General features: G+C 36.2%; 1 protein-coding gene and 1 long non-coding RNA gene across 5 annotated transcripts in view; one reads left to right on the forward strand and one right to left on the reverse strand.

Annotated features, from left to right (window-relative positions):
- The window catches only part of LOC118687071 (uncharacterized), a 68,087-nt gene extending 66,228 nt beyond the window's left edge, over window positions 1–1,859 (forward strand). The window contains exon 3 of the long non-coding RNA XR_004980285.1: window positions 1,827–1,859. This is a non-coding gene — a long non-coding RNA (uncharacterized LOC118687071). The remainder of the gene's footprint in view (window positions 1–1,826) is intronic.
- Window positions 1–24,145, reverse strand: part of SOX6 (SRY-box transcription factor 6) — a 370,211-nt gene that overhangs the window by 173,185 nt on the left and 172,881 nt on the right. The gene's annotated exons all lie outside the window — the stretch shown is intronic.

The raw sequence follows: 24,145 nt of genomic DNA on the forward strand, positions 1-24,145 counted from the left end.
CTAGAAACTCTCATAGAAAGGGGCCACTTGTTTGAGAAGACCAATTTGCACAATGCTTTCTAAGTAGCAAATAATATTCCATATTTTAATTATTTTTGTACCGGTCCTACTCCAGTCACGAATTAACAGTGAGTTGTATGAGAAAGCACAATTCAGTCTTCCACTAAATTACTGACCAATTAAGGTCAAATCACAGCTGAAATTCTCATTTCAGTAGTCCCAGCAGAAGCACTCACACGTGTGAAAGCAAAAGCAAATTGCCCAGATTTAAGAATGGCAACACAGATCATATCATTGCAACGGGTAACAGTTTGTTCCTCTTCAGACGATTCCAAAAATACTCAGAGGGAGGAGAGACATTCAAAGAGGTCACAAAAGGAGGAGTTAAAGACTTAGGGAGAAGTCTAAGGAAGGAAATAGTCATATGGCCAATCATATGTTAGGGTACAAGTCATTTCAGCCTAAAAATTCATTAGTATAACTCATTTGACATAAACAAACAAGCAAAAACCCCAAACAAAACAAAAACCAATTGAAAGCAAACCAAACTGTAACTACCAAGAGATCAAAGATCAGGTTTTAATTGCAACACATTTTCACCATGCAAGCCTCCATGGAAAGACAACACAGCTCATAAATATTTTTGAAGTAATATTTCAGCAGAAAAGCTAATTTATTTACTAATTATATCTTTCTATGAAAGAGACAAAATTAAGGAGCTGTAAGTTGCAATAGGCAGTGTTAAAATACTAGTTATATAATAACAATTTACTTTTAACAATAACAGGCACTTATTACTTTTATGAGTTCTGGCCTGATAATAGGAGAATCAAGAAATAACCATCAATTATCAATAGAACATTATAATTTGTCCTTTTTTGTGATATCATGATTAGTTAAAAAGAGGTTTCTGTGTTTCTCCCCTGCCAAAATTTCAGACCCCTCATCCCTGGAAAAAAAAGCTTTAGAATTTTATTTTTATGTTTGCTTTAAGTTACGTATTCTACTGCTTTTAACTAAGATGTTTTCCTTAATTCACACAAAGAAAAAAAAATTCAATAAAAAAGGAAAAAAAAAAGAAATAACTAGCATATTACTGAAATTTATAAAACACTTTCCTCCAAAGCCCTTGTTTTATTTTTTCTCTCACTGTTCCTAAGAACACCCATGCTTATCTGTAGTGTTCTTATATTATGTAAGGACAAAAAATGTATTTCTAAAGGCAGACTAGGAAAGAGCTAGATTGGAAAACAGTTCTATTTGTGTGCCTTTTTGATATAATCATATTGCTAGTTAGAATTTTTCTCTACAAATGACTAAAATTCCTTAAGAAAGAGTTCTTTTAACACCCCTATCTCATTCAAATTCTGTGTCCTGGATCTGACCACATAATTTATAGCTACTGTATTTTGCTATTGAGAGGATTACAAAAATGATTACACAATGAGCCTTTTAATAAAATTTTTTACACTATTGTAAAAGTAGCGCTGTGAAAATCCTGTAAATTTTCAATTAACATATTTGTTCTGCATAATTTTTCAATTTTAAAATAATGATATGTGGTTAAAGCCCTCTGGAGGTTCTCCACATTAGACCCAGAACTGAATGCAAAGGCTTATACTTGAAAGGCGCGACTCCCTTCAAGTTCTGTGTTCCGTGTTCACAAACACACATTTTGAAAAGGTTTGCGAATCAGAAAGGGATTTTTCTCCTTTCTGTACTGAAAAGTAATTTTTACAGACATATAAAATCTACAGAGATATCTTCTGACATCAGTAAAATGTCTTCATCCATATTGATTCATTTTCTGATTTGATTCATTATAGAAACAAAACATCGACTTGGAATCCAGCACTGAGCAGTGAAGGAAGGAGCCTGAATTCACATCTGCACTGCATCACTCTCCCTGCACTGCTTCAGCACCATTCCAAAGCCTTGTGCATCCCGACATGTTCAAAATTCAGGGGTATTCTTGCTGAAGACAATTATAAAAGAAGCAATGAAAGAAATTAGCATTTATACATTTTTAGCTCTTCTCACTGACTTTATAAACCACAGTCAGGCTTATGCTGCACAGTAGCATATTTTCTACTGGCACATGTAAGATCAAACTCGTGAAGTTGCACTGGAGCAATTGATTCTATTAAAAAACACACAGCTCCTCTTCCTTTATATTCTTCCCTTATGAACTAGGAAAAAATTTCCTTCAAGGACAGCAAACGGGTTAAGTATAATTATGATGACTGAATTAAATCTTTGAGTATTATTTAATATCACGGTTTGTTACATACTTAGTTAGCAATTTTAATTGTAAACTAAAGGAGTTTAAAGTACTGTGAGAATCTTGTTAGACATGACAGTTTTGCAAAGGTGAACGAGAAGAGGATGTTAAAAGATATATATAATCGGGGGGGGGGGAAAAAAAGCTGAGGGGAAAAAACCCTAGGTGTTAGATGAAAAGGATCTCTTCACAATGACAAAGCATCGATGAAAAGAATTAACATTTGTCCGTTGGGTAATCAATCAGTCATGGAATGGATGGAATCCAGCTCTTTGTTGCACGGCCGGTGATGAAGAGCCAGCGTGTTAGCTATCACAGCCAAGCTCTCAAGTTCTTCTGACTGAATGAAAGTCATCTTGTTTGAATCAGGGCTAGCTTTTGCCTCTTGTCTCATCCTTATTCTCCCCTTTTTTCAGTTCTGGGGTTTTTTCCCTTCTAATTTCACTTTACATTCTTCAACAAGTTCCTCACCCCAGCCACAGCTTACATGAATACTGTATGACCTGGCAGTGGCCTGTACCTATCCTCATCGATTTTGGGGTCTTGTTCCTTTTTTTCCCCTCTCTTAATTCACTAAAGTAGCCTCCTATTACTTTCTTTGAAATACAGATTAAAAAAAAAAAAAAAAAAAAAAAGGACGTTCATGCCATGTGTGAGTTTTTGTTTTTTTATGGTAAAGTCATACATAAAAGAAAACCTAAATGTGAGAGTGCAGCAGCAAAACTTCAAAGCACTGACTGTCAGACATTATTATTTCAAATCAGCTTTGACTTTTTGAGACTTAATAAAACACTATAGTACAGACTGGCATATTTATAACACCTATACCAGTGATCAACTGAACTGTCTTATTCTTTCTACTGTTCAGTGCCTTGTTATTTCTTTTATAATAAGCTTCCCTCAAAACATGTTGTAACAATACTGCAAACAGATAATTATTAATGATATGAGTTCTAAAACATGACTTGCTTTGCATACAATTCTTTTTGAATCCACACATTACTTTGTGACAGAAGACAAAAGCACATTGATTTATTAATAATGATTGCAAATGCACAGCAAGTTCATAAACAATACGGAAATAAAATTCAATCAAAGGTATAGAGGTATAGGTGACATATTTCTACGTGCATCTGAATTGTTACATCTCAAGGAAAGAGGCACTGGGAAAGACAAGGCAGAGGATTTAGCAGAGAAATCAGGCTTGCTGCAAGAGAAATTGCCCTAAAACATGATCAGATCCACAGTAGGAGGAGGAGGATAAAGTTATTTTCTGCATTTTAGAAGAATGATACTACAGAACTAAAGGCAACTTCGTCTCTATTTCAGGACTAAGTATATATTATACCCTATTAAAATTTAGTAGATATTGTTAAACATAATAATATTACATTTGAGCAGAGTTTGGGACTAAATATCAATTTGTCAGTTCTATATTCCCCAAGCTACTTTCATTACATTTTATTTGCCTTCAGCTCCATGGGAGAAAAGGTGTCCTTTGGACCAGCCTTTGTCAAATGAGTTCACATGCCTCATTCAAGTCTGTATAAGAAAAACAGCACAAGTGGAATTAGCCTGTCAGCATCTATGAAATATTTGTTTGAGAATAAGTATTGTGTGGGTTTTTTTCTTTGAAAGAATGTTAAATAAGATTATGAACTCCTTGTGACAGACATTTGTGTGCTTACTAGGCCTATTGCACTTGATTCCTTCTACAGAAAACCTGCTTTTTCACCAAAAACCAACTAAGCTGCAAATTAACATGACAGTAACTACTATTTTTGGCCTGCTTCTTCTTGCACCTTTGCGCATCTCAGCCCTTGCTTCAAGTGCAAATGTGTTTTTTTCAAGTGGGTGAAACTAAGGACATATAATAACAAAATACATCACAGATCTAAAAGAGGAAGATTTGTTTCAATATTCTTCACAGAATATTAAATTCTCTTCTAAGTTGAAAAACCTAAATGAAATGTTTCTGAATAATAGTCAAGCAGAATTTAGATTTACTCTAGTCAATCTTTGTTACTTACAATTAGTTGCTATTATTAGATCCAGGCATTAAAACGGTGAAATATTCAGAAAATTGAGTATGTTTTTTAAAAATCTGTGATGAGCTTTAAAATACCTGTGTTGGGATCTTTAGTTAACAGATCCCTCTCTGAGTACATGGCAACAGCTTGCTTATGTGTCTTTTGTGACTTCACTGCCAATCAGACTTCCTTGAGGTAAAGAACCACCTAGTAGAGAATGAAATCATAAAAATATTTCCTAATTTTCATGCTTCATGGTATGTATTTTAATATTATATGCAAACTCTAACATTTCATATCAAAGAGAAAAGCAAAAGGTTAATTTAATTCACTTTGAAAGAACATAATTTTATAATCTTCTAACAATTCAAAATTAAATTAAAGACTTCATGTTTTCATTCACTACTTGAAAAATAAAATGTAGTTTAACCATGACTATTAAAACTTAACTGCTGGATGGTATATGTATTCTGTTTTAATCCAAAGATGTAACATTCGTGTAACATTACTAAAATAGATTTTTTTTTTGTTGCCATAGTTCCTTTTTTTCTTCTTTCAAACACAAATTATCCTTTTCTATCTCAATAAACTTTAAATAAAAGAAAAGGACACAGCAACAATACAAACCTAATCAAAAATCAGCCTGAAGGCTTAATATCCATATTTGCAATATACTGCCACTACCTCTTGCTCATAAGCAGCTTGGCTTCAATCTTGCTGTCAGTGGAGCAGCAGGTCAGGGGAATCTCATCTCATCCCTCTCAATTTCTGTGCCATGCTTGTACCATAATTAATTGCCATGGTCCAACAGAAAATTAAAATATAAGGTATTTTGACACATTGTTAGCCAGCAAAGTGATCTCTTTGGCCAACTTCTCAAGAATTTCTCAATTTAATAAGCTCTCCAAATTCAAGTTCTTGAAAAGCAAAAAAATACAATCACATCACAAAAATGAGCAACATGACATTAGAACAGGAAAATATGCTAATTCCTTTTGCTTTTTTTAATTGCAAACTACAAATAAAATAAAATCTTTCCTAAATTCTATATCTTGCTTGGGATGTTAAGGAAACAAATAATCCTGGCCAGTCATTCACTCCCTCCTCTCATATTGACTCTTCCCTATAGGAAGTTTAAAAAAAATTTTAAAAAAGGGAGAAAAAAAAAGAAAAAAAAAAAAACCCAAACCAAACAAAACTCAACCAAACAAAAACAAAATAAGGCAAAGAAAACTCCCTAAATACAATTATATGCAAAAGGCAGTCAGCTCACAGTGGATGTTTTCTTGCAAGAGCAATGATGGAAATGCAACTGAGATCTGCCTACCAAACACATCATTTTGTTTAGGACAGGGAACCAGGCAGATCTGCCAATTGCTGCACATTTTTTCATAGTGACAAGATTTCCACAATATGATAAAATTAGAACTGTAAGAGCTTGGAGAGGTCTCTTAACTTTTAATTAAAACTCTCCAAGATCACTAAAAATAATTAGGCATTAAAATGTTCTGGTTTTCCTCTGAATTCATTTGCACTACTTGAATGGTCTAGATCTTGCATGAAACAACAGACATTCTAAACAGAAACACTGGAATTTAGCTGGGGGTGATTTCCAGACCTGCTTTTTATGATGCAGCTAGTGGGAAAAACTGTAGAGTCTGAATTTCTCCCAATTCTGCCTAAAATGGTTTGTTTCATCAGGAATTCTCTAGTGCAAAGAATTCTGCTCAGTGCAAAACTCCAGATAAAAAAGAAGTTTGAATTTCACGGAAAGAACAGCCCGAGATACAGTCCTGACCTTTTATTTTTATTTATTTATTAAAAAGTAGGACCTTTAACCTTGTAAATGTTTTTGTTCTCTTAAAATAACTCATACAATGCTATATGCCATACTATTTTTAGAAAAGCAACAAGAGAAAGCATGCTTTTCCCATACAGCAGGGCACTGATATAAACATCAACACAGATGCTCTGTGAGAGAGAGCTGGACTTCTCAAGCACTTGATCATTAAGGAATGCACCAACTGTTTTAGATAATCTCGTGCCAGCTCCAGTTCTGCTCCACACTCCCCCTTTGGGAGTGGCAAATCTTGTCCTGCTCCTAATTTTTCATTTTACTCCCTCCTCCATTCTTTTTTTTTTATTTCTTTTCCCCCTAGAACAGAGGGAAAAAGGCATTGTGTGCCAAGCAAGGCAAGACTAGAATCACTTCCCCAAACAGAGCAAAACTTTCAGACAATTAACCCTCCCCTCTTCTTTCAGATAAATTACTAAGTATAAAATGCAATCTGTTTCCTTTGTTTACTCAATATGAACAATTTGTAAATGACTCAAGGATGAAATTCAGAAAATGTTGTGCTAAATTAGAACCATTATAAACATGCTAATGACTGCTCAACTAAAACATGCAGGATCAGTGTGAAGAAATATATTTAGTTCCTGTGGAATACAGTTGTATTGCCTCAGAACTATTTGGTCACTTAATTGTATATGATTACTTCAGGAAAATGTTAATTTCATGAACACTGCACTAGACAATACACTCTGTATGTCAAAAGAAGCTTTCTCAAGTGTCAGTGTAATTGCTTGGATGCAATGTTTTGGCATATTAGTACAAGAGAAATATCTTTTAAGTCTATTAAAATTACATGTACATTTCATTCCTCCACTTAAAATCTCCAGTCCATGATAAGCTATATTTTACTGTTAGATTGGCTGTATTCACTGAAGTTATTCCCTTATTTGCATTACAATGATAGTATACAGTATACTACATGTATTCACCTAGTCTCTAAGTATCTTCACCTCTATTTACTTTCCAAGTGAACATGTAATATGGGCAAGAGAAATTCACTTTAAACTTTAAACAACAGCAATCAGGGATAGACAGGAACAGGGGAGCACCCTGTGCTTGCAATCCCTAGTAAAAAGACTGTATAAACTGATATGAAAAAGGAGAATGATACACTTATTTTCCTGTCTCTTGCTACGTGCATCCTAGCAAATTAATGAAATTGATAGGATTTGCAATATTTGTTATTTTGTGAAAGGACAAAGTCATGCTAATGGAAGCAGATCTCAATTTTCATTATTTTCTTTGCCTCCACATCCTCACATCTTTCTTTTTGAACAGCTCTAGATTTTCTCTCTTTCCCCCCCCCACCCCAGTGGAAAAGAACACACTGAGCCAATACCTTAGCTAGAACTCACTAGCATAGCTCCATCACATCCTACTAGTCTTCAATGGAATTGAAATTTCTCCCAATATTTAGCCTAATTATTCTTTCTCATAATCTCATACCTCTGTACCTTGTTACATCCTTTTTATAACCCTAAACAATTCACTTTTATCCTTGGCATCCACTCTTCTCAAACACTTCTGAATTGATGTGACATTCTTCTCCTTATTACTCAAATAAATATTAAGAGTTCAATATCCAAATGTTTCTTTGTTAAACTGCTCTGGAAAAAATCATGTACCATATGCTTTCTGGACATGGGGCATCTCTCTTTTAAAAATTAATTTCCCTAGCAGCTCAAGAAGATGCAGATAGAATGCCAGCCTGTGTCCAGCTTTGCACTAAACTCAGACACTCTACTAAGGACAGAGGGGCAGATTTTCTTTTTTCTTAACATTGCACAACTCTTCCTGCACCAAGCTGAAGCAAGCAGGCGGTCCCATCTCAACTCAAGAAATTCTCTGGTAGAGCAATAACACAAATGTCTATTTGTGCTTTCTCCTGCCAGGTGTAACACCAACTAAGCATGGTATCTTTTAACAGGGTAGAAGTTCTATAAAATTAATATGAAAACACTAGGCAAAGTTTTGAGGACTAAAAACATCTTAAACAAAAGGTAGTACAAAAAAAAGCAAAAGTGTGGAGGCTCCTTCACACCAGGTTGGTTTCAGAGTATTGAGGGAATGGGAGTGAGGGGACTTCCTGAAAAGCAAGGAAAATCAGTTTCTATTAAACTGATTAATGTTCCTTGCAAAATTTGTGACACCAGATGACTTATGAACAAAACCTGAATGATTCAAAAGACCTCTATTTTGTTCCCCCAAATCATGTTCTACTCATTACCCTAATAATGCAGTAATAAACATCTGTTTAATTATTTGAAGGCTTCTTAATATTGTGCATAAAAATCTTAACTCAGCTCGTACATAAAATATTCTGAAATTAAAACAATTGTATAACAAAAAGAATTTTTCATGAGAAATCCTTAAGCGTTTTTGTATGCAAAAGTATAATACAAAGCAAGCAAAATAATATGCTCTTGATTTGAAATTACTTCAAAAAGGGATGCAGAGGAATGAAAACAATAGCTAGAATCTCCTCTCTATTTGCCATTTCTGAAGGTCTCTATGGCACATGATGCAAGCTTTTCCAGGACACTAAAATATACTGACAAAATCAGTTCTGTAGCCCCTTTTTTACTACTAAAATTTTGACTTAAACAAATTATCATATTCTATATAAGTATAAATACAGATCAAGCAAGAATTTCCTGAGCTAATGCCAACAAACAGAGCTTTAAAAGGTTTACAGATCTCAAAAGCACCAGTTCCTGCCATAGATTTAAGAACCATTTAGGCTGGAAAAGATCTCGAAGATCATGGAGTTCAAGCATTAGCCTAGTACTGCCATGGATATATATTTCTAGAATAATAGCTGTGAAAAGATTTTAGAAAAGAAGGCACTAATATCTTCAAGAATAATATTCTCGCATTTTCATTTCCCTAAATACACAGAGGAGAAAATTAACCATCCTTTTTATTCCTATAAAAGAACATTATTAATTTTTTTAAGTCAAGTAATGGAAAGATATGGAAATCTTAGAATTAACGTTCCCCAGGAAATCCTAATTCAGCGCCTGTGTACATTATGATGTATTCTTTAAATACTTTTTTAAATGTACACAATTTTTGTATGCTATTCTTGCTATATTCAGCATATGGGATAATCCTAGATGAAAGCAGAAAGTGGAACTGCAGAGCAAATGAGGCTGCTGCCCATGCAGTCATTGGCTATGTGTCATTGCAAAAGTTCAAAGAAACTAAATGAATGAGGGAGAGAACTGCAAAAGGAGAAATGATGGGTCGCAGTTGCATTTTCTGGGAGCTCAATTTAAAAAAACTTGGGGCTTTATTTGAGGAACTGCTGAACATTCACAGCTGCAGCTGTGTCAATGTAAAGTAAATGTAAAGACTGAGGCTATAATATATATAACTATATATAAACTGCTGCACAAAGTTAGGTCCCCTGGAAAAGAATCAGGGCCTAAGCACCTCAAGCTGAACAACCAAGAAATCAATGACATTTTAAAGTTGTATTCTTGGTCTCACACCTGTGAAGTTGGCATCCTGACTACATTTTCTTCCTCTTAACAAAGATTTTGAGAACATAATTTGTTTGTAGCACATTTACTGAGTATTCTAGGGAAAAAAAAAACAACAACACAACACTCTAACCAATCATGTAATACCCACGTCTTCTGAGCACAGCTTGAATAATAAGCAATTAATAGACACCAAAACCTCAGGTTGACCAGTAAGAACATACAAGTTATTGGATAGTTTCACATTCATGGAGGATAATCCTGTTGGTGAACTAGATGAATTAGAATGCTTCTTCAAGAAAAACCATTGCTTATTCATATAAGAAAATTATACTTATCTACATGGAAACAAAAATTGGTTTTATTTTAAAATGCTTTAAGTTTTGGTGGGCAGCTGAAGAATGCTTTCACCAATTATGCAGACAAAGTGAAAAATTAAAGATTTGAAACCGGTTAAAACCTGCAGTTATATACACAGACTTTTACAAATTAGATTTAGTAGCCAGATTTGGAAACAACACCAATTTGAAGGGTTTACTGATCACTCCAAATTAAAGACAGAGTGAACGTGAAATAGTTCCAGCACACTGTACTTCAGCAAATAAAAGCATTAATGATAATAAAGCAGTGCATGTTGCACCCTGTCCTGGGGCAGCAAAACAGAATAACTCCCTTTTGCTCTCCCAGCAGAGCAAATCTGGACACCCCCATGTATGAATTTTCCCTGACAGATTTCTATAAGATCCCCTCTTTGCTAAGAGCAAGCATTGTCACACTGCTCTGCACTAATTGACACAGTTCCACAGCAGAAAATCATTTTTGTCCCCAAAGAAGAAGCAAAAAATTAAACACCATAAACAACTTCCCAAAATATATAACATATTAATTCAATAAATATCAGAGTGGAGAAAACTGGGGTCATTTGTAAACATCTGAGAGATTTAATAATACTTAATAATCCACTACACAAAAGGGAAAAACTTATTCAGTGCAATTAAATCTTCACAGCTACATAGAAGGGAAACTACAGTCAAGTTCACACTACCTATATCAAGCTATTTTTAATTACTATTGTGCTGCATAACATTCTTTCTTTTCTTCACAACAAACAAGAACCAGTCCATGGAGATCAGTTATGCCACAACCTTCACTAAAAGTTATATTGAAGGTAAAAAAGATAATTTACACAATTTCTGTATTAAACATTTAGTCTTCTTGCTTTTGTTGATTTAATCCAGACTCTAGAGTTACAAGGAGTTTAAATTTATGAGGTGAATTTTAGCTGCATAACTCCCCAGAAAATTTAAGCATGCATGAAATTCTACACAGCTATTTTGAAATTGTAGATTAATGTTGGTTTATTATACACTCTTTAACCAAATGCAAAAGAATCTAACACAGATTGTTTAGATGTTTTGTTGGATTCTGGTCATATTTAGGACCAGTAGAAAATTCCATGTTATCAGAACAAAAGATTATTCAGTTATAAGTTCTGGTTCTTAGCAGTAAGTACATGATCTTAGATGTATTTATTCAAAAAAACAGGACAGGCAGGAAATATCCTTCTTTGAATGCTAAATGACATAGTATGTTGGAAAATCATTATAGTCACAGAATCACAGTAGGAAGGGACTCACTCAGACCATGGAGTCCAGCTCCTGGCCCTGCACAGGACACCCCAGGAGTCACTCCGTGTGCCTGAGAGCATTGTCTGAATGCTTCTTGAACTCTGCAGGGTTGGTGCTGTGAGCACTGCCCTGGGGAGCTGTTCCACTGCCCAAACACCCTCTGGGTGAAGAATCCTTTCCTGATACCCAAAATGAACCTCCACTGACACAACTTCAGGCCATTCCCTTGGCTCCTGTCACTGGTCACCAGAGAGAAGAGATAAATGTCTGCCCCTCCCCTTCTCCTCATGAGGAAGCTGCAGATTGTGATGAGGTCTAACATTGCCTTATTCATTTAAATGTGTTACCAAATTCAGTGCATGAGTAACAGGGAAAGATTTGATTCCTTTTGCATTCAATAATCACAGACTAACGCACTTCATGCACTTGTGCTCTAAGAATAACAAAATTCACGACAGCAACCATATATTTCTTAATTGCAATAATAATCCTTACACTATACTTATAATATACTTCCTTTTAAGGCATCTTCAGCAAGGGCATTGCATGATTCCCAAGTGTTTTTTATGTACCTGGATGAATGGATGGATGGACTTCATACAGAAAAAAGAAGTCACGTGGTCACAACTGTTTGAATGTGCAATGCCAAGGCCTGTTACTATGAAGCCAAAGGCAGAAGTTTGCTGCCAGGTTCTCCACGTGGTAAAAGTTTGGTCCACCTAATTTGTGTTTACAGACATTAAATCCAGCTCAATCTCTTACTACCTGGTTCCAGTTTCACTGTCTTTACTCCACATAAAAATTATCTCACTGGGGTTTTTATCTTGATGTTACTCACAAAACTTACTGCATTTAGAGAACTGTACAATCTTTTTTGTCAAGTAAACACTTCTCTAATCTCCAGGCTGCCAACCTGCCTGAACTCTCCTCCTGCATTTGCCCTCACACTATTAATATAATCATGAGCACCAGGAAGGCAGAATCTCAAACATTGCAAGTTACACGTCTCTGGTTCCTTAAGCTTTTTTTAAACACTTATTTATGGGCAAGGTATAATTTACACCACCTTATGTATGGCTGGGCAGGTGGCACACAGTGACTGCTGCTCCTTATATCAATATCTAACGTCAATGTCAGTGGTGGCCACTTTTCCACACCAATCAGATTTTCACCTGTTCTCTCTTATTATAAGATTTGACTGAGAGCTCTCTGTGGCAAGGACTGTTGTTTGGTTTTACTACTGCTAATGTATTTCCTAAGAGAAGCCCCTGGAAAAAAATTATAATGAAACAATTTTTTCCAGTAAACTCAGGAACTCTTCAGAGTTCAATGCCCTAAGCTGCATGAGAAAAACTCAGGCTTTTTTGTTCTTTTTTCCTTTCAGAGCTATATATGTTATATAACTTAATATCTGAAGGGAACAACTGCTCAGCCTAAGCCAGAGGTTGATGAACACCAAACCTTGGCCTGCACAAAGACATAAAGGATTCATGCACAGGTATAGCTTTTCCCAAGGCAAAGTGGATACTTTGGTCCCAGAGCTGCTGGCACAGTCCATGAACACTGAAAGTCACACAGATTTTTTTTTTATTTTATTTTTTTTAAATTCTATTGTCATATTGCTCAAGTTTCTTGAGAAACTCAAAAACTCTTCAATTCTAGGTATGCGCCAAAAATCTTGTATTTAGGAGCAACAATTCCTCTCTGTGAACTATCTCACATCCAGATATTCTCTGGAATTGTCCAAAAGCCTTTTAGCTGACGGGAAGTAAACAGTTTCCTTCTTCAGCAAAATGTAACTCCCTAATGAGTTTATTAGCCTATAAACCATGGTGTAAATGTGAACTTTGATACAAAGACAATAACATCTCCTTTCCACTGTAAAGTCTTAACTGGACCTCCTCAGTATCTAAGACTACTGGAAATTAGCCCTAGAACATATGTTAAAGAATTTAAATTGCCACATTCTGTTACTTTTCTTCAGTTATTTACAAAATTAGTATTAAATTTGCTTGTTTGTTTTCATTACTTTTTTTCCTCTTTTTACGCTAGTGAAAGAATTTCAAAATATGGTTACTGACAGAGATGCAGGCCCTAATATTGGAACCTTATGTTTTATTAAATAGCTGATCAGAGAATAAGAACAAATATTGCCAACAAAAGTATTGGAAAACCAGAATAATTGTTTGCTCTAATGGCATGTAGGAATCACCATGTTGGATCAGGCTGCTCAACAACTCCTTTATAACAATGGCAGTTTTTGCAAAGTCTAGATTGAAAATTTTACTACCATCAGCATGTTTCACCTGTACTCAAAACTGCTCTTTTTCCTTTGAAAAAGCTTCCACAACTTTATACCACAAACAAGAAGGACCAGTAGTTGAGCAAAAGGGTCAGTAAAGCTTGGTCAGTAAAGTTTAGTCAGCAAAGAGAAAACCACAAAAAATACTTTGAAACCACTAATTTTGCACCCAAAAAGATGTGTTTTCTACCTGGACAGATACACACATTCTTTTCTTTGCTCAATTCTTTATTTTTCAACCACTGCTTTTACAGCCTCCAGCTCCTTACTTAGCACATGGAGTCACAGAATCACAGAATATTAAGGGATTGGAATGACCCTTACAGAGCATCGTTCCAATGCCCCTGCCACATGCTGGGACATCTCACACTAGATCCAGCTACTCAAGCCTTATCCAACCTGACTTTGAACACTGCTAGGACTGGAGCATCCTCAACTACCCTGGGCAACCTGTTCCAGTGATTAACCACCCTCACAGTAAAGAGTATTTTCCTAATATCTAATCTAAACTCTCCTCTTTCAGTTGGTACCCATTCCCATTGTCCTATCACTACTGTTCCTGAAAACGTGTCCCTCTTCCCTGTAACTTCTTCAGACTGGAAGGTTGCCACGAGGCCTCCACCTTCTCCTCTCCAGGCTGAACAGTCCCAACTTTCTCAGCCTGACTTCACAGGAGAGATGCTCCAGTTCTCTAACCAACTTCATGACTCTCCTCTGGACTTGGTCCAACAGCTCCATGCCTTCTTATCTTGGGGACACCAGAGCACTATGCAGTATTCCAGGTGGGGGTCATCCTAGTCTTAAAGCCCAATTCCTCTTGTTTTGCTGGTGTTCTGGTTTCAATTCACAGTATCACCAGCAAAGTTACCCATAAGATCTGCCCAAATTAGGCAATTCATATCAGCTACTTAATCTAGTACATATATCAGAAAATGACACTGAGCAAACCAGCACCAATTAGATTCTGTAGCAATTTTACAGGGCCAAGGAGCCAAGTGCAAGGTCCTATACTTGACTTTCTCTATGTCTTGTTGCTCAGAGGCTGTGATTTTGACAGCACCATGTTGCAAAAAATCTGGATCAAATCTGGCAGACAAAGGGATCGTTTATAAGTCCTCTGTGGGTACATTCTGTCTTTGGTGTGTGGCTGAAACTCCCATTGACACTAACATGAGCTACACAGTCCTACTGATGGGTGAATTATACCCCTAACAAAAAAGTGGTTTTTTGCTCGATGGATTTGCTTTGATGAACTTGTTGGCTACTGCACAGTCATGTGTATATATTTAAGTATTTCTCTGTGTGTGTGCATTTGTACATCTCTGCAGTGATGATGTCAGTTTGACTAAAAACGCAGATAAAGCATTTCTCCAGCCAAAATGGGCCAAAGCTAATTTTCCCCATATAAACTTTGGGTTGGCCCTTATTTATCAAAACCAGAAAAAGTTTGACAGAAAAGGGGATCCAAGTTGGTTATCCCAACAAAAAAAAATAGAAGTTAGGACCTTTCTTAAGACTCACTTTATAGGAACCGTATGCACAACTTTCACTTTCTAGAAAGTGGTTTTCTCTTGAACACACATCAGAACCATTCATCATCACATAATTGCAAGTTGTCAGTCAGAGCCGCACCCTTCACGCAGTGGCAGGCCGCCAGCACATCTGTCAGAAGCACTCACAAGCTTCCGTGTATTATTGTAATCCCCTACAAAAGGAACAAACCCATTCATCCTGTCCACATTTTCCAAATCAGATGACAACTGTAAACCCTGAGCCTGGAAAAATAATAGCACTTACCCTAAAAATGCCACACTTGGCAGGTGACCGCAACTTAAATACCAGGGAGCAAATGTAAAATAATTCTAATCTCCACATCTAAGACAAAAGTTGTGGGGAACTGGGTTCTTCATGGAAGAGGAAAGCTGGATTCTGTGCATACAACAAAATGGTCTCTAATAGTGAAATAGGCTGTGCGGTTAAATCATTGTACCCAATCTGCAAACATTCACTTATTGCACTCTGAACTTTATTAGGAGAACTCTAAATTCCTTCTTTACTGTCTCCATTCTCTTTTTTGGTTTCTTCTGTTTTCTCTCTCCTTTGCCTAGAATAATCTAGTCTTTATGCTAGCACACACTCTTTTCTCCTGTACCTCTTGAAAGATGCTTTCTGCTCAGACAGGCTCCACAGGTAACACCTCGGGGACAGTCTGGATTTGGTGAATGTAAGGACTTGGGCCAATGAGTACAAAGCAGGCAAGATTCTCTTCTCAGAAATGATGTTAAAGACTTTCATGGAGAATTAAACAGCTTTCAGTGAATTAAATACTATTTTACATAGGGCTTCAAAAGCTTATTTGCAGAGTAAATGCATATGAGAGCCACAAATACATTGGAGAATGGAGTAATAAGTTTTACCTCGGTACCTTCACTAACTCTTTGCATTCTCTCTCTGGAGAAGTCTGACAGCAGTGCTCACCAGCACAGCATGAAACACATGCCATTCCCTCTGAGACAACAGTACAGACACACCATCCCAGCAAGACGTTCAGAGTAGCTTTGCCTCAGCCAGTGAGGCTGCAGACAGAATCTAACACTTCCCTCTAACCAGCCAGATCTTTGTACATGCTCAGATGCAGAACTGAAGCTACAAGACTTCTCTGAGCCTACTTCCAATCTTTACCCCAGGAACTTTAAAGGGGCAGGAGCAGAGAGGCAACATGCATCATCAGCCACAGTGATGGGGCTGTTGAAAGCCAGTGCACAGCAATTGGGCATTTTTATAAGCCCTTGATACAGGCAGAATGCATACTAGATATACATATATTATATATATATGTATTTAAAAACATGCATTTCTGAAACTATTCAAAAAATTTATGATGGCTGACCTGCTACAAAATTTATTTCCAAAAGAAAGAATTACTCCTGAGTGATACAGCCAGGAGTAAATGATACCATCTCAGTGCACAAAGGGGGATAAATATTGTAACAAATCAGCTCTCAGCTGTGCTGCACACCTATATTCATACAGCATTGTTGTTCAAGCAAGAGTTAAGGAAAATACAGCAATTCTCCAACTATCTTCTCTCTGTACTGTAGAACTGCCATGCAGGAGCTGCTCTCCTGGATGGTCACACAGACTGATTTATCTGGTTCACCCCCTTAGGCTGAAGTTGGAATGCAGGAATAAGGGAGCTGATCACCCCACTTGGGCAAAACATGATGGTTTCAAAAACACTGGTGGGGGAATAAAAATCAGCCCTTCAATTCTTTCATGACTCACTTTCTCAGAAAGAAAGATAATCTTTTTATCTCCTAAAACTACTGAAGAATTTCAATCTCTTGCAAAATGGTACTATAAGCAGTTTTAGCACAATAATATCTTTTTCAATTGCACTATCTTATCTTTTACATATTTTCAAAGTTTACTTGACATTTTTTCAGAATTATGGCATATTCAGTAATTCTTATTTTTTGTCCTGAATGAAGACCAAATTTCACTAATTCTGAAAGAAATTAATTTTGGACTTGAGGCATCATGAGGTAATATCTGCTGTAAACAGGCTAAGTCAAGATAAATGAATGCTTTCACGTTATAAATATATATGTGATAGAAACACACACAAATATAAGTACAACATATGGTCAACTAGAAATAAATAAAACTGAAAACACTTTACAACGGCATGGCAAGTATCCAAACTAAATTTCAGGTAGCAGATGGCATGAATAGAATACATGTGAGAAACAGGCAATTTCAATTATCTTTGAATAGTTCATAAACAGGAAAATTTGGCAAAGCACAATTTAAAAAAAAATTTACTTGAAAAATAACATTGCGTAATAGAGATAACTGAATTGAAAACACAACAATGCAAAGTTGTTAAGCTCATTCTAACCATAATTTCATAATGAGTATTAAATGATTGCATGTGACAGAAGAGAGCTGCCCCAAATACTCATGGAAAATGTTATAATTAATTATTCCAATTGGGGCTCAGAATATCCTTTCAGTTATTATTATCATCCAAAAGTAGCTGAAAGGTCTTGCTCACCAAGTCCCTTCCTAGCTTTTGTGCAATCTGCAGATTAAAAAAAAAAACTGAGTAAAATCTGGATCTCAACATTTCTTCAAATAGTTATTCGAACAAAGTTTGATGGGGTTTACTCATCAGAAGTTAAATTTGCCCACATGTCATAAAAAAAATTGCATTCTTTTAAGCCTGACAGTGAAAAAGATGAAAAAAAATTATGCTTGGAAACCAAGTAAGAATCTGAGGGCACAAAAGAGCTTGCTCTCTTTTTAACTTATTTTTTTGAGGAATCAGAAGAGTCAAGTGGATCTCTGAAATACCAAAATTTGATAATCAGGTTACTTTCCTAAATATTTCATTGAGGTACTTATAAATGCTGTGAATAGTCAGCCAGGGAAGTCACCTAGGAATCAATTCACCAGATATTGTACTTTTGCCTTCATACTCCCCTCCCTCATCCTCCTTTACACATAAGAAATGTGTCACACAGAAAGATCTATTAGCTCAAATCCCTGAAGTTATTCATATATCTAAATGTGATTTAAGTGCCTAATTTGTCATTTGTGTAATTGGGAGTTGGATAGCTAAACAATAGTTTGGGTGTCTGTATTCCACTGAGATGTAAGCTTTTCTGTTAATGAAAGTCGCAGCATTATCTATAAGAAAAAAATACTAAGAGTCCTCAACCATTCTATTCTTAATTTAAAGACAAAACAACAAAGGGGAAAAAGGTTCTGCCAGCATAAACACAGACAGAAAAAAGTGCAATTTTCACTGAAATACATATATATCTTTTATTTATCAGGTTAGCTGTTAATAGACAAGGTAAGTAACTCCAAAAACCAGGAAAAAAAAGGAAGAGTTCATTGACCCACTGCAATTCCAGAAACATTTAGCAAGAATTGGAGAAGCTGTATCCAATTCAAATTATACATATTTCTCTTTTTTAATGCTAATAAAGAGAATTTGATTCCTGTTAAAAGGGAAGGTTTTTCAGAAGGCTTTATCAATAGCACCTTCAGGCTGGCATTATAGAGGCACAGCAAAATCAACAAATGCTTCTGAGCATCTCAATAACCAAGGTCTGGGTCTTTGGAAGAATGACTAGTCTGCTGTTTCATAACTGTCATTTGAAAAATGGAAAAATAATGTAATGACAGCTGGGTTTTACTGCCCAGATGAATTGGAATATGCAGAACCTCAGTATTTTATGTACATTGAATGCTTATGTAACTTATTTATACATCTGTGGGCTTACAGCTAGAAACAGATACGTACACAATTGCAGCATTTTTAAAATGGACAGCGGTTTTGGGAAGGGTGCTTGAATCAAATTACATCTCATTTTCAAAGCTGGTGGGCCCAGTAGTTTTGGAAGCTGAAGTTGTAAGTGCTGAGCATACCTCAAAACTCAGCCCCACTGTGTTACAAGCTGGGCATCCAAAGTCAGTAACCACAACTGATCATTGAGCCACTGGAAAGTATGGTCAGAGTGGACACAACTACACAACTCTGAGCTGAATATCACTCCCAACAGGAAAAGGGATGTTATATAATACTTCTCAGACAAAGCAATACAGGAGTCACCAGCTGCAAATACGTTTTGAGAATTCACAGGTCTCCCTGGGGGGAGTCAGCTGCTTCTACTGGAGACCATAACCCCTTCTCACCGTACCTCTGACAGCCCTATTGTGGCTCCTTCTACCACAACTCACAAAACCCATGCTGTACCTCCTATCTTGGAAGCCTGGAACACACCAAAAGCTAATAAGGAGTTGTCAGAAGTGTCAGTAGTCACTCCATAGATTAGGAGCCCCAGTCATGCAGGGATCTCTTGGGCCCGTGAGCCCTGTCCTCAGTAAGTGCAGGTAAGCATACAATAATCAGCAGCAAAGTCTGCAGAGCTCACCAAGCTCCAGGTGGCTACTCACTTCAAAATGAACATGGTTCTGCTTTCAGAGTGGCTATAAGCACAGGGGTTCAACAGACTCTCATTTTTCTTTCCCTTTTCTTGCCCACTAACAGTTGTGCAAAACAACAGCTACAGCTCTGGTCTTTTCCATGGCTCAGAGCACAGGAGATTGCCTGGCTTCATAAAAGAAATATCCTGTAATGAGACTATTCCTCACTCTCTGTGTGATAAAAACCCAAAAATTACAAAACTTTCTAAAATTTAGAAGTGCATCAGAAAATTTAAACTTAATTCTTAATACAAATTAAATGAATCCTAGCGGCCCAGCTATCAGTTTCAAATCAGTAAATCAGTGTGCTTAATGTCAGCAACCAATAAAGCAGAAACATATGCTCTGCTTCACTAATGGCATAAAGAACATTCCCTGATTGCCTTCTGGTTGGAGCCAAATATTTGTTGGCTAAAACAAGATTTATTTTAGAAACATTAATTTTCTATAGCATGCAAACTGATTCATTTTCCACTAAAATCTGTGAGATTACTTTTAGTTTTCAAAGACTTCCATAATGGTTGCTACACAAGACCTATCAAATGATATTTCTTGGCCCATAACAGTCATCTATACTTTCTCCTGGCTAAGAAACCTTCCCACAGTATATTATAGTACAATATGTGAGCTACTGTGTTTGAAGTTACAGCTTATTTTATCAAGCCATTGGTGCTCTCTACAGCTGGTAAGTGGTGCTTTCCCTTGAAACAAATGGATCAATGTTTTCTTTGATTTTGTGTTCCCTTTGTTTGAAAAAAATACTAGATGCTAAGGCAACAAAATATCAAATATTTAATATATAACTGTTGAAATATACACACACATACTGTATATCACATCAAACAGGATACTAGAACTATGTGACAGCTGCTGAGCTTCCATTTTTCTCATGCATTTACACCAAGAACCAAGAAGTTAGGTTTTCCAGAAAGTTCAATTCTCTTTCAAGCACTCCAAAAATGTGAAGAATTTCTGTGAAGTGTTCCTGCTATTCTCACCACTGAAAGTTTTAAGGAATGAAACTTTTTTTTTGTGACTAAATAAGAGCCACTGAACACTGAGATCATTTGAAAATCTGGTCCACTAGGGGCATCTCACAAGGAAATAAAGCCCAACTAGCATATTTGATATAATAATTCTTTATATTTGGGGCATAAATCTGTATTATCTAAGCAAGAACTGCAAGATCGGCTCCATAAAATGTAAATTTTACTTTTCAATTTGTGACCAATGTAATTTTAAGAAACCAGTTAATTTCAGCGTCGCAGAGATCAAAGTAAATAAATGGCTCTATGAAAGGGTCAGCTGAAAGTGTATGGCATGCAGTGGTTGACAAAAGATTAAAATGCAATCACATACAAAAAAGCCACAACTTGAAAGAAATCATGCATTCTTGAAAAGATACTTAATACTAATAGATGACATACTTTTACTTGAGTTTGGATCATCTACCCTCATGACTCATTATGTGTTTGAGCACATCAATTATATCATAAATAATTTATATCATTACAATGTTCTGTGGTTTAATGCATTTAAAACTGTTTCAGACAGATGAGGGTCTACATGTCTCACACACCTCAACAGACCAGGACACTAGGAGTGAAATAAAACCTTCTTCTTAATAAGTCTTAATACTTTCTCATACAAATAAGCTCATTCAAAATATGCCAAAGCATAATGCAAAATCAAGGAAGTGCTGGGGTGTGTAATTTCCAGACAGGGTATGTGAAGCAGAAAGGTTAACAACATCTTTGCCCAAACTCAAAGCAAGTCCTTGCAGTAGCTGTGCTTCTCACCAGATTCTGAGCCAACTCCAGGAACATAATAGAAAACCTAACAAAAACAGAGCTTGTAGGAAACATTCTCTCAACATACAGCATGATCACAAACACTGAAAGGCTGGTTGACATTTTCAAAGCTGCAAAGGGAATTTGGATGCCGCCAATTCTCATTAATGGGAACTGGGCATCCAAATCTCTTAGGCAGTTTTGCAAATCCCACCACAAATGACCATTTAGGTGGTAAGCATTAAGTGGTACTGCCTGCCAGGCACCTTTATCTTAAGAGAGCTTCGTAAAGTGAAGCTTTATTGTTTTCCTCCTTGTGTGTGAGCTAAATGAAGTTTCTCACTCATGGTTTACACAGAAACATTTTTTTCCTGCCTCTTGCAAGGTGCAATTCAACCAGTTTCTTTAGGCTATCACTAGGAGAGACAGGACAAAGAAAACGCATAGGAAAACAATTACTGCTGAGAGATAAAAAGTAAATTAACCACAAGTTGGTGAGTATTTCTGAGCAGACACTTCTGAAATATATGGGCTTTTAATCTGGCTTTTAATAGAAATATTTGGCATTATTAGAGTGCTAAATTTCTCACCTATTCATCTTTTACTTTCTATATGCCCATCTTTCTGACTAACACCTTGGCATTCAAACAAGTACTATGCTCAAAAATAAAAAAAATAAAACCTGTATAAATGACAGTGTTCAACCATGAACACATTGTCTTTTATGAATATTATAATCACAGAATCAATAAGCCTACAAAGAAAAAACAGGACACAAAACGTGTTTTGTCATTTCTGACGAAGTTATAAAAACAACAGACATTCAATATGCCAAGTGTTCTTCAATCCTTCATAATCATAGCCTTATTGAAGTGAGGACAAAAAGGGTCTAATTGCATAGGAGCAATCTCAATGTAATAGGTTATACACCCAGGCACTGCTGCACAATACAACAAAAACAACGTTCCCTGTGTATAGCAGAATGTCATCTCTCATTTTCAGGCAATTACCTTCTTTCTTGTCAACAGTTTTAATAACCTCCATCATCTCTAAAAGACTTTTGCTTCAGTTAAATAATTTTCAGCTTTTTAATATGCAAATGTGCTTGTTCATATGCATGGGTGAAGTGGCGCTGCTACTTGAAATGTGTCAGTACATTGTGGAGCACCTGCACCTCGGGGAAGCTTGATTTAATTGACACCTAATACTATTCATTATTCCACTTAGTGAGCAACTCCTATTAGTCACCTGTAGGTTTTCCTATAAGCAGTGCTTTGGCCACCAATGAAAATATGAATATTTCTATAAATAGAATGGCCATATTTAGTAAAGGGGGTTCACTACTGGTGACTCTGGAACATTATCTCATTGGGAATATTTCTTAGGATTCTCCCCCACCCCCATTCCTCCCAAGAAGTTTTCTTGACTCTGATGGAAGTCAAGAGTAACTCCCATTTAAAAAATATTTCATCTGTGGAAACTCTAGATAGCTTGATTCTCTAACTGTATTAAAATGAACATTCTGTGAGATATGCAAAAGGGAACAAGGGAATAAAAGAATCAAGGTGGGTGGGTTTCATTAATGGAGCTCCTGTTTCCTTAAAGTGGGATCTGAGTTGGACAATTCGAATGTCTGCTTTATATGACCTGAATTCAATCACTGGCTGTGCAAAGAAATGTGGAATATGTGTTATTAATTGAATATTCCTCTAATAAATATTTACCATTATAGTCTAGCTTAACCTTATCCAGCTAATAGCCAATTTTGCTCAATTGTGAAGAATGTGCAACAAAGATCCTTAAATTGCCACGCGAAATAATTATGTTGAATACAGGATTCTCTGTCTTTACTGGTATGAATGTGATAAATGCATGCTATAAATGGATACAATTTAGAACTGACATTGTTCTTTCACTGTTGGGCTAGAACTCGGGTGCAATGCACCGTGTGTGCTGAGTTGATGATATCGGGGTTGTTTCTTTACCACATGGTCTGTAACCTTATTGTTCAGGCCACATTTCTTTCCAGCATTAATGCATTTGTTAGTCCCAGAAGGCTTAAACTACAGATGTTTAACATCCTGCTTATGGACAGATCATCTGGAATATGAACTAAGAAATCTATACGACTTATTAGTATATGTTATGAGTGGAGCAGAGATTTAATAGCCTTTTCAAACTAGATTAGTGAAACAGTTTCTTACAAAACTGCAACTTCTTAAAATAGATTCATGTAAAAATGAAAAATTAAGATATTCTTTTGATTAAAAATGATTTTTATCAGAAGAATTTGTCACTAATTAATGCTGTTTACATAATAGTGCATGTAACATTAATTACAGCTTTCAGAATGTTAACTGCAAACCTTTTTTTTTTTTTTTTTCCCTTCTGTGAGCACAGATTTACCAGTATGGTGGAAATCAGAGCTCTTTTGAGGGTTTTTTCTGCAGTGTATTCAAAGTGATCATAAATCAAGTCTTGAATTCAAAGACAATTAAGGACATAGGCAGTAAAAAAGACTGAGCAATGCTAACCCAAAACTCCAATCATTTTTAAAGTAAGTGGGGAGAACACTGGTCAACTAGGCGATTGTTGGTATCCCCCAAAATGTAATCTCCAAGCTGAAGAATGGCAGCTGGCAGAACAGCTGGTGAATAGGATTAATGTCAGAAGAAAGAAATAAAACTCAACATATGTCCAAGCCTGCGGTGCTGGGACTGAGCATGATTGTACCCCGACGGATACCATGTGTACAGCTGGAAAGTGCCACTGTGCCA

This window comes from Molothrus ater, chromosome 6 (genome assembly GCF_012460135.2).
Source record: "Molothrus ater isolate BHLD 08-10-18 breed brown headed cowbird chromosome 6, BPBGC_Mater_1.1, whole genome shotgun sequence".
Taxonomy (NCBI): Eukaryota; Metazoa; Chordata; class Aves; order Passeriformes; family Icteridae; genus Molothrus; species Molothrus ater.